This window comes from Siphateles boraxobius, unplaced genomic scaffold (assembly GCF_051911475.1).
Source record: "Siphateles boraxobius isolate OS27281-9 unplaced genomic scaffold, OSU_SipBor_1 13, whole genome shotgun sequence".
In the NCBI taxonomy this organism is placed as follows: Eukaryota; Metazoa; Chordata; class Actinopteri; order Cypriniformes; family Leuciscidae; genus Siphateles; species Siphateles boraxobius.
In genome coordinates, this window is record NW_027508733.1 from 28,335,615 (window position 1) to 28,347,992 (window position 12,378).

At 35.9% G+C, this 12,378-nt stretch overlaps 2 protein-coding genes across 5 annotated transcripts in view; one reads left to right on the top strand and one right to left on the bottom strand.

Annotated features, from left to right (window-relative positions):
* rpl32 (ribosomal protein L32) overlaps window positions 1-12,378 on the top strand; it is a 251,962-nt gene that overhangs the window by 159,293 nt on the left and 80,291 nt on the right. The window lies entirely within an intron of this gene.
* Window positions 1-12,378, bottom strand: part of LOC143736236 (semaphorin-3D) — an 80,146-nt gene that overhangs the window by 24,541 nt on the left and 43,227 nt on the right. The window lies entirely within an intron of this gene.

A 12,378-nucleotide genomic window follows, 5' to 3' on the forward strand; every position in this document is an offset into this window, starting at 1 on the left:
AAAAAAAAGTTTACAATTATATAAAATTTATATATATATATATATATATATATATATATATATATATAGAGAGAGAGAGAGAGAGAGAGAGAGAGAGAGAGAGAGAGAGAGAGAGAGAGAGAGAGAGAGATATACATAAGTTTATATTGTTATATATGTTTAGTTTATAAGTTTTACTTTTATAAAATATATTTGCATTTTTTCCACCCTCACTGTAATCTTTTTTTTTTGCAGCCTTAAAATTTTTTAGTACAATCAACTTGGATGTTTAGGTCGTTTTAACTTAAATTACATTAAACTGATGTTAACAATTTTTGTTGAATCTTGCATAACATAAAAACTTTGAAAATTGCTTAACTTATGAGTTAAAGTAATGTAAAAACACGTTGTCATAACTAATTGATCATATATTGTTGTACAGTGCTGTTACTAATATTCAGTACGTGTCTAAATACGTTTAGGAAAAAAAACAGTTCTTGTGTTTTTTGTTACAAAAAATTAATTCATACAATTCATCATCTTTAAAAAGCAACAACATAAGAATTGATAACAGGTTTGCAAATGTAGCCTAAATTAAGCTGTCACTATAGAAGCAGTTTTATTATAGTATTATTTAAAGGCTTATAGTATTTATTCATATTTTAAATGAGCTTTTTCATATTTAAATTTTATTTTATGTTTTAGTAATTTATCATGTTTTAGAACTAAATTTGTCATTTTATTTTTTTAATGCTTTATCTTTAGTACTCAACTTTTGTTGTTTAACTTTTTCATCTATTTTTTTTAACCCTTATTTCAATTACCAATCAATTACTCAATAATAATTCTAGTCAACAATAACAACAATGCTAGCCAGCGACTAACTAGGACAAAATATTATAAATTATAAAAACATTATAAAACTGTAGTTATAGATATGGATCACAGGGTTAAACGGTCAAGGTTAATGAATACAGCCAATACTACAATTGTGTTAAAACTGGACTGAATTTTTTTTTTCTATTGTCTTCCTGCGTGATGCTGTACAAAGGGTCTATAATTATTTACTTTTCTGGGCGCCAGATTTGTTTTTTGTTTTTTTAAAACTGAAAATCATGCTGTAACAGGGTTGCACACAAAATATGGAACATAGCCACATGTTTTTGGTTTTCAAAATTAATTACTGAATTTAACCCAGTCAAGAATGGGAAGACCTCTGAAGTGGGACTGATATTTAATGTGGTTTGCGTTATGTGGAGCTTAAAAAAAAGTAATGGCCAACCAATTTGTCCACTGTCAGATACTGTTCCGTCTTTCAGTACATCAGCTATCTGACATTGATGCACCTTTTGTTCAGCCCCAGTTAAGTGTTTCAAAGGCCAAGTTGCAGAAACCTTAAAGATTTAAGGGGTCAAAGGTGATGTCTTGATTACCATTCCTCTTTACGTACTGAAACTTGTGGATTAGGCTTGGAAATGCAATTAGGCCACCCAGAATTTTATTCCGCTTTGAGCTCTTCGACAAAGTATCTTTACGAATCCCAATATCAATAAAAGCGAAATCCTGATAATCAAGTCCAGAGTTGTTTTGCTTCTTGTACGTTGGAATGGGGTGCTGGCGAGTTCACAGTCTCGAGAGATCATAAAACTCAAGCGTTTGTATCTGACGCAAGACAATTGCAAACATTTGCTTGTAATCCATGGGCCATCAAACAGAGAAGGACTCTGGCGATGGGACTCTGCCAAACACCTGTAACAATCTCTCGCCCATATCACACAAGGTCAGAGGACAATGGAAATGAGCAAAGAAGGGTGAAACTTTTCAAAGCAGCCACTTCTGAGAAATTATGAAGTGTGTCTCTAATGGAAGACAGAAACTCAACAACTTTAAAGAAACAGATCACCCAAAAATTTAAATGTCATTATTTACTGACCTTCATGTGCAAACAACATCATTACAACGTTCCTGCAACATTGTGAATATATGTATTTATTATGGGTGTAACGATATTCGAACCGAACCGAAAAACCGCGATACAGAACACACGATTCGAATCGCGATACTCTCATTGCGTACCGAACCACCATTAACACCAAATAACAAGCTCCGTGTTTGGTTACTTTCAATAATAAGCAAGGTGTAATCTTTCAAATTCTGTCTATTTGATCACGAAATTCAAACTGGGATTCAAACAATAAATGGCGTTTTGGCGCTCTTTGCTGTGGCGTGACAGATCGCTTTAGGCCTACTAAGCTCCTCATTTCAAGCGGCAGCGCGGCGCGCGAGTAAACGCGATCATCTCTTCCTCAGTTACAGAATGGACACCTGAAGGTATGTTGAAAGATGCAGTATACTTACTGAAAGGCATCATAACTCGTGTAATCGCTCAATCAGTGTTTCAGCAGCGTAAAGACCTCAATAAAACAGCATAGCTTGTCACTAGCATTATATTTACCTCAACAGGCAAGTGATTCAGTGTCCACAACTTTGGTTCCTATAAATAAACTCTTGCATGCTAACACACCATGTTAGCCTATATATTATATTTTACTTAACCTGTTAATGATATCTTGATTATATAATGTATGTTTAAAATATCTTTCATGAAAATGACAACTGTGTAAAGTATTATATTTCAATAACAAATTAGAGTAAAAACACAAGTTAATGCAAAAACTGCCTTATGTTCAGTTTACATGTTTTCATACAATGTGTTGTGTGTTGATTATTATATCTAAAAAATAAATAGCTTCTGAATTTAGGTTAAAATTCTAGGCTACAACCTTTAATGTTATAGTAAAGTGCGGCTCCCTATATAGTTTACAGATTTAGCAGATTTTTTTTTAATCCTTGTGAAACGTTTAATTGTAATTGAATTAATTTAAAGACAAAGACAATTTTTTCATTAAACCACTGTTTAAAAAAAAAAAAGCAATTTTAGCTTTCAAAACCGAACCTAATCGAACCGAACCGAGACGTCAAAACCGTGGGAAAACCGAACCGTCAATTTTGTGTATCGTTACCCTAGTATTTATGTTAAAAAACACAAGTTAAAAAAACTTTTCACAACATTTAGTATGTAGTTCTATCTGAGTGTACTTTTATGACTTTTTTCCCTTTTTGGAACTTGGAACGGTTCGAATCACTATGATTAGTCATATGAAATAACCTGTAAAATGAACTTTCCCTTTAAGAAAGACCGGTAATTGCTTGCGTGAATGCTTTTAATCAGACTATTCAATTTCTCCATGGGTATGAGTGTTTGAAACAGTGCTCTCATTATAGTAGATGGCTGATTAGCCGGAGGAGGGACTCTATTGACAGATTCTGTCACTCCTCAAGCAGCAGGGAGTCCGTTTCCCTCGTTATCTCGGATTTCATCAAGTGCTGGTGGTCTTTGATTGAGTGTAAAGCTTGAGTGATGGGAAAATCACAGGAATGCCAAGGGTCGGAAGCTCATTGGAAAGGCAAAATCTCAGCTGTAAGGGGAAGATCAAGAGAACATCTCCATGCCATTGCATCTGCGTCCTAACACTTGAATAAGCAAACTGTTCAAAAGCAGAATCAAAACCAACATGGACCTGAACATGTAGATCTTTTCCATCTGCTAAAGCAAGGAATGTGTGTCTATGCAAAACAACATCAATCTGTCGGAGAATCACGCAAGCTAACTTCTGTTGGCCTACTGAAAGGTTATCCTTGCCAAATTTTTCAGGTAGTCCCCTGAAGTGAGAGTGACGTATAGAAAGCTAATAAACTTTACTCCGTTTGCTCTCTGAGGCCCTATATATCATAAGTGGTGAGGACAATATAGCGGCTTATTTATTCCTGTTGCTGTTTTGTCTTTCTACGATTGTTTTGATCGTTGTTGGCACATCTGTAATGACTCAAGACCCAAGAATTGTTCCATATAAACTAAATAAAGCTTCACCAGGGAGTAATAATGAAAACTTAACAAACTAAACATTGTTTACACACTTTAAGTTACAACACCCATTGAGCTCCCTGCCTAGGAAGTATTATAAGGTGACATTAAGCATTATGCTGCTCTCTATCTTTTGGCATTCAAAGAAGTTCAAATTCAAAGGCAGCACTGCACACATTCATTGTAATGAAGGCAATATTTAGATGCATTTAGCACCTAGCGCCATGAGATAAGTCAGTTAGAATTACATTTTTATTCAATTTTAACAGCCTTTGATAAAAAAGGACAGATTAAACACTTTATTTAATTTTACAATGTTAGGTTTTTTATGTTTAACATTGTTAGCTAAGCAACATGCTAATATCAAACTGAATTGAGTCGAATGTTATTTGAACTCCTCACAGATTTACTGCACATGGAGTGTGTTTCAAATAAGTAACTTGTGAGTAACATTTCAGTTAGAATGCCATTAGTGCCTAGCGTCACAACAGTAAGAACGTTTTAAACACATCTCAAGATTCCGGCATTCTGTTGCATTTTGGAACACCATAACACACGTGAATGGCCCCTTAAAAGGCAACTGTCTATGTAGGCAGTAGGTTTGAGCACAGTGCTTCAGAGACTGAACTGTCCTTGACCTGTAACACATTCTGAACGTCTTGCACAGAACATCTGGAATCTGATGTAGAGAAGAAGCTGGCTTCACTACAGTTTGGACCAGACATACCTTTTACTAAACAAATCAGAATTAGACACACCAACCATATTATTCACTGCGTAATCTTTAAGTATTGACAGAACTAGCTACAATGCAAACATTTTCTCAAACTTTCAACTTATGTGTAGGTGTAGAAGATTTGTTTGTGCACTAAGTGCAGCGAGATTCATTTGTAGTGAGTAAAGTATAGGCAGAAATGGATTTTCGGGACAGTAAGATGAGTTTCTTGAGTTTGTGGAGAGTGTAAGTTAAGATAATGCAACAGCGAATACAAAGCTTGCTTAGCAAGATATTTGGAGATAAGAGGTTTGATTAAGAGGAAAAAGGAAACAGTTTGATTGAGAATCAAGTAGGTCAGGAAAGCATTATGAACTTTAAGTGACCCGTCTGTAAAACTGCAGTCAACAGTTCTGCTAAAAAGACCATTAAGAGTCGGTTTGCTAGATAAAGATCAGGTTTTGACTGAAAACTCAATTATTGATGAATATCAATACTACAAGACTAGACTTTCAACCATTATTATAAACAACCGATACAAGTGTAATACCATTAGAATCACTGGATTCGATTATCATAGTTTTCTGAAGTCTTTAGGGCAATCAAAGAGTTTATCTTGTGGTAATAGCTACACAAAGTGTCTGAATAAGAACGAAACTGGATTAAATGAATCTGGTTTGGATTTGTCAAAACGACTTGCAATAAAACAGAACTGGCAAGACGAAGGCTGCAGGCGAGCGCCTAATGACAACTAATAAAACATTAAGAGTTTCCAAAGAGCTGTAAAAACTATCTCTCCTGACAGTTTCTGTCTGTTAAAAGACAGTAATGATTTTGCCACAGTTGTGAGAGCCGAAGTGACCACACAAATATAGTAAACCCGTTCAAAAAATCCTTGGACAGCCCTCAAAGCCTGAAACAATTATGATATAAGCAATAGAAGTCAATGGGAATTCACAAGTGTATGTGTGCTATTACTGTGAGAATGACGGCGATGTTTGTTTTGTCTTTGTATCAGGTGGCTGACCTACATCCTCTTTCTGTTTATCAATGCCTGGATGCATCGAAGTCTCATCGTTTTCCAACTGTTTGTTCAGGACGAACACAAGGAACGTTCAAGGTGTGAATGTTCTTCTTGTCATTATGTTTCCTCCTGTGTAAACAGGTCTGGAGAAAATTGGCGTCAGGCCTCTAGTGTGCACTGTTGATCTGTTCCCAAGGCAAACAGCACTACTACTGAAGAGAAATTACATTTAAGCAGCGTATAAATTAAGGCATGCTTGAACTTTTTATATACTTTGAGTAAAAATAGTCTTGAATTAAATTAAAAATCTTTTTGTGGCTTTTATTTTTTACCTTACGGAATCTTCAACAAAAAACTCAAAAAAGTCAACGAAGAGCAAATATTTCCTCTCTAAATAAGAAATCTCATCAGTCACGGAAAAATATACAGTTGCATTTGCTGCGATTCATGAAACTGACACTCGCTCTGAGTGTGGGAGAAGTGTTAACATCAATATACCACCTCATTTATCTCCCACATTCATCAATTTCCCTGTCTTTTCCCATTTGTCTTTTTTCAAACTGTCCAGAAAGGCTTTTTGTGGTGATGGAAGACATAGACTGACTCCATTTAAACTGACTTCTTTTTTCTCCTTTGGGTCAGTGACAGCTAGTCATTCGAATTACCCACAAGCGCCGGTTGTAAGTTGTGTTCTGGGTCACCCGCATTAGCAGAAGCAGTGTAAAAGAGTGAATGGGAAACCAAACGCATCTTGTTCATTTATCAGCTTTAGGTTTACATTCAAATGGCAAATAATGGATGTCTTTGCAGGTACAGGTTTTAAAACACTTTTTCATGGAGTAAAGTCACTGTCTTAGGACTTTAAAGAGGTGTTCGTTTCGCCAGACTCAGTTATTTAGTTTAATTAAAGTCTGTTTCTGCAATTGTTTGTCCCTGTTTATTAGGTCTTTCTAAAAACCCTTTAAACTGACTGATGCACTTTAAACCAGAAAAAGAGAACGAATTTGTAACTAAACACCATTATTGTATGTTTTAACAGACCAGAGCAAGCCATTAACTGTCTATAAAGACAGACCTTCTGTCAGCTTTTACTAACTCAGTTAGTATCAAATTCCCTCCATGTAAACATTGGGATATGACACATCTATCTATCTATCTATCTATCTATCTATCTATCTATCTATCTATCTATCTATCTATCTATCTATCTATCTATCTATCTATCTATCTATCTATCTATCTATCTATCTATCTATCTATCTATCTATCTATCTATCTATCTATCTATCTATCTATCTATCTATCTATCTATCTATCTATCTATCTATCTATCTATCTATCTATCTATCTATCTATCTATCTATCTATCTATCTGTCTATCTATCTATCTATCTGTCTATCTATCTGTCTATCTATCTATCTGTCTATCTATCTAATTACATTCCCCAGTGGATTTGAGGGCATCCTCATGTCTTTGTCTCTGTACTATGTAAGCCTGGTCTGTAAAATATCCCACAGATGGTGATTAATCTTCCAAGGCGAGTTTAGATGCTAATTTTTCATTTGTGTCCTTGCATTTGTTTTTACAGGCTTTGTGAGACTTTGCAGCAAAGATTAGGAGGTTGTTGTACTTCCTCAAACTCGCTGTTGGTGTCAAACTTCAGATCGGTGAACTTTTGCAAACTTTGTGTCAACCACAGTCAGCTAGCCCTGTGAAATAACATTAGATTCAACAAGAACCTCAAGATCTTTTTAAGACCAAGGAGTAGTGAGACTGCTGGAATCATGTGATAGCTTTGTGTGAGGAACACAACGAAACTAAATGCGTGATTCATGTGATTGTTGCATTAAGATTATTTATTTTTCTCTATGCCTGTATAAAGATTAAAATGTTTTTATTTTATTTTGTGTTCCACAGAAAAAAAAAGAGCATACATGTTTAAAATGAGATGAGGGTGAGAAAATTATGTCACATTAAAATTTTTTGGGTAAACTATTCCTTCAAAGCTAAAATGCAATAGGACCTAAGCTATAGCCTTGATGCACACCATTTATCAGATGCCTGTAAAGTTGGTTTAGACGACACGAGGGTGAGTAAATAACAACAGAATTTTCTTTTGTTTTCTAATAAGAGGAAACGATACAGAATAATAAACAATGACTTCCCATGCATTGTGTGTTGAAGAACCCTGAAGGAAAACATAAACTAAGAATAATGGTCTTCTGATGACCACCAGCACATCCCACTGGAGGTTTCTGTGGTTGTGACCTACATGTTTTTGAGTTCGCTGCCTATTTAGGAAGAGTGTGGACTAAATTCCTCTCTCTAGGGGAGAGTGTGCCTCTACAGACGCCCAGCGCTGATGAGAGGCCTCCACTGCTGTACATTCGACCCCAGAGTTGTTTTCTTCATTACGCTCCAGAACGTTCTCTACGATGTCATCTCCCTAAAGGACCATGGGGTGCATGTTTAATTGCTTCAGTCCTGGGCTGGAGGTGTTAAAAGTGTGCTCGCAAACACACAAGGACACGCACATGGACGTATTTGCTACTTAAGTGCAGTTTGTGGGAGATAATGAAGTCAAGTGAGGCAACCCAAGTCCTGTCAATGACCCGAACCAAACCAAACCAAAGTCCCTGCTGCTTTGCTCAAGACACACACTATCATTATCTATCATCGTTCTGCAACTTAATCTGCTTTAGATGAGAGTGGAATGGCTTTGGCATTGATTAATTGCCATAAGGTTGCTCTGATCTGGTTTGAAAGTATAATTAGAAAAAAGCAGCAGATTGACTGTGATGTTTAGGCTTTGGATGGATGTTTTGTCTTGCATTTTAAAGAATGAGGTCAGGAGACACAACTGAAATCAAATGTTGCTCTAAGCGGAGATATGAACGAATAATAAATATATTTTTGAAGGTTAGAGAGAAAGAGGGAAGAGTGACCGACTTCTAGGTTCGTGCTCAAGTAGAAATCAGTTTCAAGTTATCCAAGAAACATACTTTGCAAGTAAACAAACACAGATGCGACAGCTTGGTCAGTGCACTTCAGACACGCTGTACTGTACATACTTAGCATGTTGTGCATATTAGCGTATTAAGCTGGCGGTAAAAAGAGTTTCCCTTGTGGAAAAGTAAATATTAAAAGTATGTACTACTAGATAATATAATATTAACGAAAAAGGCCATTAAATGGTACTTAAAGAGAGTGCACTTTCATGACTATGTTTAACACTCTTAAGTACACTTGAAAAGTGCACTTTGTCAAATTAAAAGTGTTACTGTAAAGTCCATTTTAAATCATTGCTTTAATAATCTTTTATCATTTAAAGAAGTACACTTATGTTGATGTGTTGACTAACATAAAACACATGTAAAGTACTTGATTATAATTTGAACTGTAGTGTTATTCAATATATTTAAAGTTAATATATTTTAAATGTACTAAATTGCAACTTCATCATTTCAAATATATTTAAATACATGGCATACAAGTTCAAATAGAAATGACATTCAAGTATGTTTTAGTTTACGGCTAATCTTTTCTCTAAATATTCAGAGGGTTTATTCTGAGAAACTTCATCGTCTTCACCTTTCCTTTCCTCTAATTAGCAGCATTCTTCTCCCTGGCTCTGTTCAGTGTTAATGTCCCGATAGTGTCATTACCCCCAGCCAGAGCCCGGGACCCTGAGTCATCTGCTGTGCTTATCTCCTGCACCTTTTTGCCATGGATTCAAAGGAGTTACACAGGCAGGGTCATCACTGTGACGCAGCACTGAGTCCGCAATCAGGAACTACATCCCACAGGTCACATTCCAAGAGCCAAAGAGCTGTATTTTTGCGATGACAGAGACTGTAATAAAAATGTTTTACTGTCTTACTAAGATTTGCCCTCTGAGGGCTATTGTGAAAATAACCCAGCTTAATTTAGTGGTTCTCTTTGAAATATGCCACTTTGAACCAGTCAAAAAATCTTGAAAATTTCAAATAAAAACATGGACTATAATTCCATATGAATCTTCTTATACAACCAATATGACTTGTGTGTATTTTGTTTATAAGGTCAAACTGAAAGACACAGTTGGTCACATGATCTCAATATATGTAGGGTACGTACATATGCTAGCAGTTTCCGAGTAAAGACTCATTTTAATCATATAAATTAGTATTTCAGATTACGGAAAAATCTGTTTCACGGGTTTATGTTGATGAATCTTCATTGTGTGTCCAGTGTTTTGATAATATCTGAGATGTTCCTCTCAAATCTTGCCCTTACAGACACTATGAAGCGAAGCTGTCAAAATGACAGTGACAATGTGTGAAGCAAAAAACCCTTCCTGTCATGGAGAAACTGAGACATTTAGCCAGTCTCAAATGCCAGGAATGTTTCATTTGGTTTTAATCCACCCATCTGTCAGAAAGAAATCCCTAAATTTGCAGGAGTTTTACTGGTAAACACCAGTGGGAAAGTCAGCGGATACTGGAAAATCAATTGTATGTGTTTCTGCCAGAAGAACTTCATCTTCAGAGGTTAAACAAGCAGTTTAAAAGTGAGGAAGTTGACTCAATTCAAAAACAATGAACCAAGTCATTTTAAGGTAGTTGAGATAAAAGTATGATAGTGCTTTTCAATAAAAACACGAGGAGATCAGTGCTGGGTAGTAAACTACATTTCACACATTAGCAAATGAGCAAATTAGATATTACACTACACATTTTTCAGTTATATAAAAGAAGAACTGCTGTTTTTGTTTTTTGCAGATTTTTCAGTATCAAGCTACATTTTCCATCATTAGCATCATCATGACCGAATGCTAGCATCACACTACATGCCGATTGCACACGTAGCTTTATAGCAGAGCAAAAATGAGGTTATAATCAAACACACTTGTCTAGTTTATTGGTTAAAATCAAATGGTCCATTTGACTGATTCAAATTAGCTACTAGATGTTACACATTAATTAGCATAATACATAATAGCTACTACATTAACTACTGTTTGGTGTCAGTACAGTTGTATAGATTTTACAGCCAGTTTTAAAAAAAATGGATTCACTGATTTATTTCCCTATATGACACAGTACTAGGGTTGGTATAATATTGTAGGTGGATCATCTATGATCAGGGTTGCCAGGTCTGCACAACAAGTTGCCCAACGGCCAATCAAAATGAACCCAATGCCAATTAAATGTATTAACACTGACTACACTTTCTCCACCAAACTTGTTAGCATAATAACTACTAGCTACTGTAAATTTTTCGGCAGTGAAGTTCGGCTGTTTTTTTTTATTTTTATTCTGTGTACAGATACAATAGGATTGGTAGCATGTATATGATTTTTCCACCCAAAAAAAAAAACAGTCCAAGATGCAAATTAAAACCATCATGCCCCTTAAAAGCTTGTGTTTGACTTCTTCATAAAACCGTTAAATTCAGCAATTTCAAAAAGACTTTTGTTTACTTGATCTCATTTCCTGTCATCTTTAGTGTGGCTTTCAAATCAAACTCTGAGATACCTGCAAGCAAAACAAGTCACTCCTCTCCATTAATGAATAACGTCTGGCTTTTTGTGTCTCGCTGCCAACCGTTGTATGTCTGCCGCCCGTGCTCGTAAACAGGCGGCGCCCCTGAGATCATCTGCATGTTTGGAGTCTTCTATTGACAGCCCTGGAGATAATGGGAAGCACATTACTACTGAAGCGCGCAGTCCGACGCCACTGTGTACAGAACCTTCCTGTGAGGAAGCCGCCGAGTCCCGAGGTTCTGAGGGGTCAGAAACAGGGCCGGCTGGGACGTGCTGATAATGGGATACGGCTCAGGGGATGCGACTGTGTGGCGTGGGTGTCCAGACAGACAGTCGCAGAGCAGTCCGGTGACGTGTAGCTGGCTGGCTGGACGTTTTGCTAATGCGGCCCAGACATTACGTCCTTATAAGTTATAATGTTGTTTTGGAGGGGAGGTCATTTCATTACAATTCATTAGTTGTTGGTGTGAATTGAGTTTTGTTGGGTAATATCTGTGGTAGCATTTTATTTCGATGGTTCACTTTAGACATTCTACTAACTATGAGTAACTTTGCAACTACATGTCAACTAACTCTCATTAGAGTATTAGTAGACTGGCTGCCTAATATCTGCTAACTCTTTGATGGTCAGACCCAATCAGACATTCAACTGACTATAAGTAACTTTGCAAGTACGTCAACTTTTTCTACTAACCCGAACCCTAACTCCACATGAGAGTTAGTTGACCTGTAGTTGCAAATTAAAAAGAGTTAGTTGACCTGTAGTTGCAAATTAAAAAGAGTTAGTTGACCTGTAGTTCTAAATTGATGAGAGTTAGTTGACATGTAGCTGCAAGTTAATGAGTTAGTTGACCTGTAGTTGCAAATTAAAAAGAGTTAGTTGACCTGTAGTTGCAAGTTGATGAGTTAGTTGACATGTAGCTGCAAGTTAATGAGTTAGTTGACCTGTAGTTGCAAAGTTACTTATAGTTAGTAGAATGTCTAAAGTGGAATATTGAAATAAAATGTAATCATATCTTTTAATAAGATTTATTAAAAGTATTTATTTCAATTAAATTCATTATTGCATTATTAAAATTTTATTTCACTAAGGTGAAAATGGGGAGTGGCTGATGGAAGAGGGTTCGACTATCAAATGCAGTACATTTTTATTTCTGATATTCATTTTAATATTTTAATATAAATGAACATATTAATATATGATTCATAT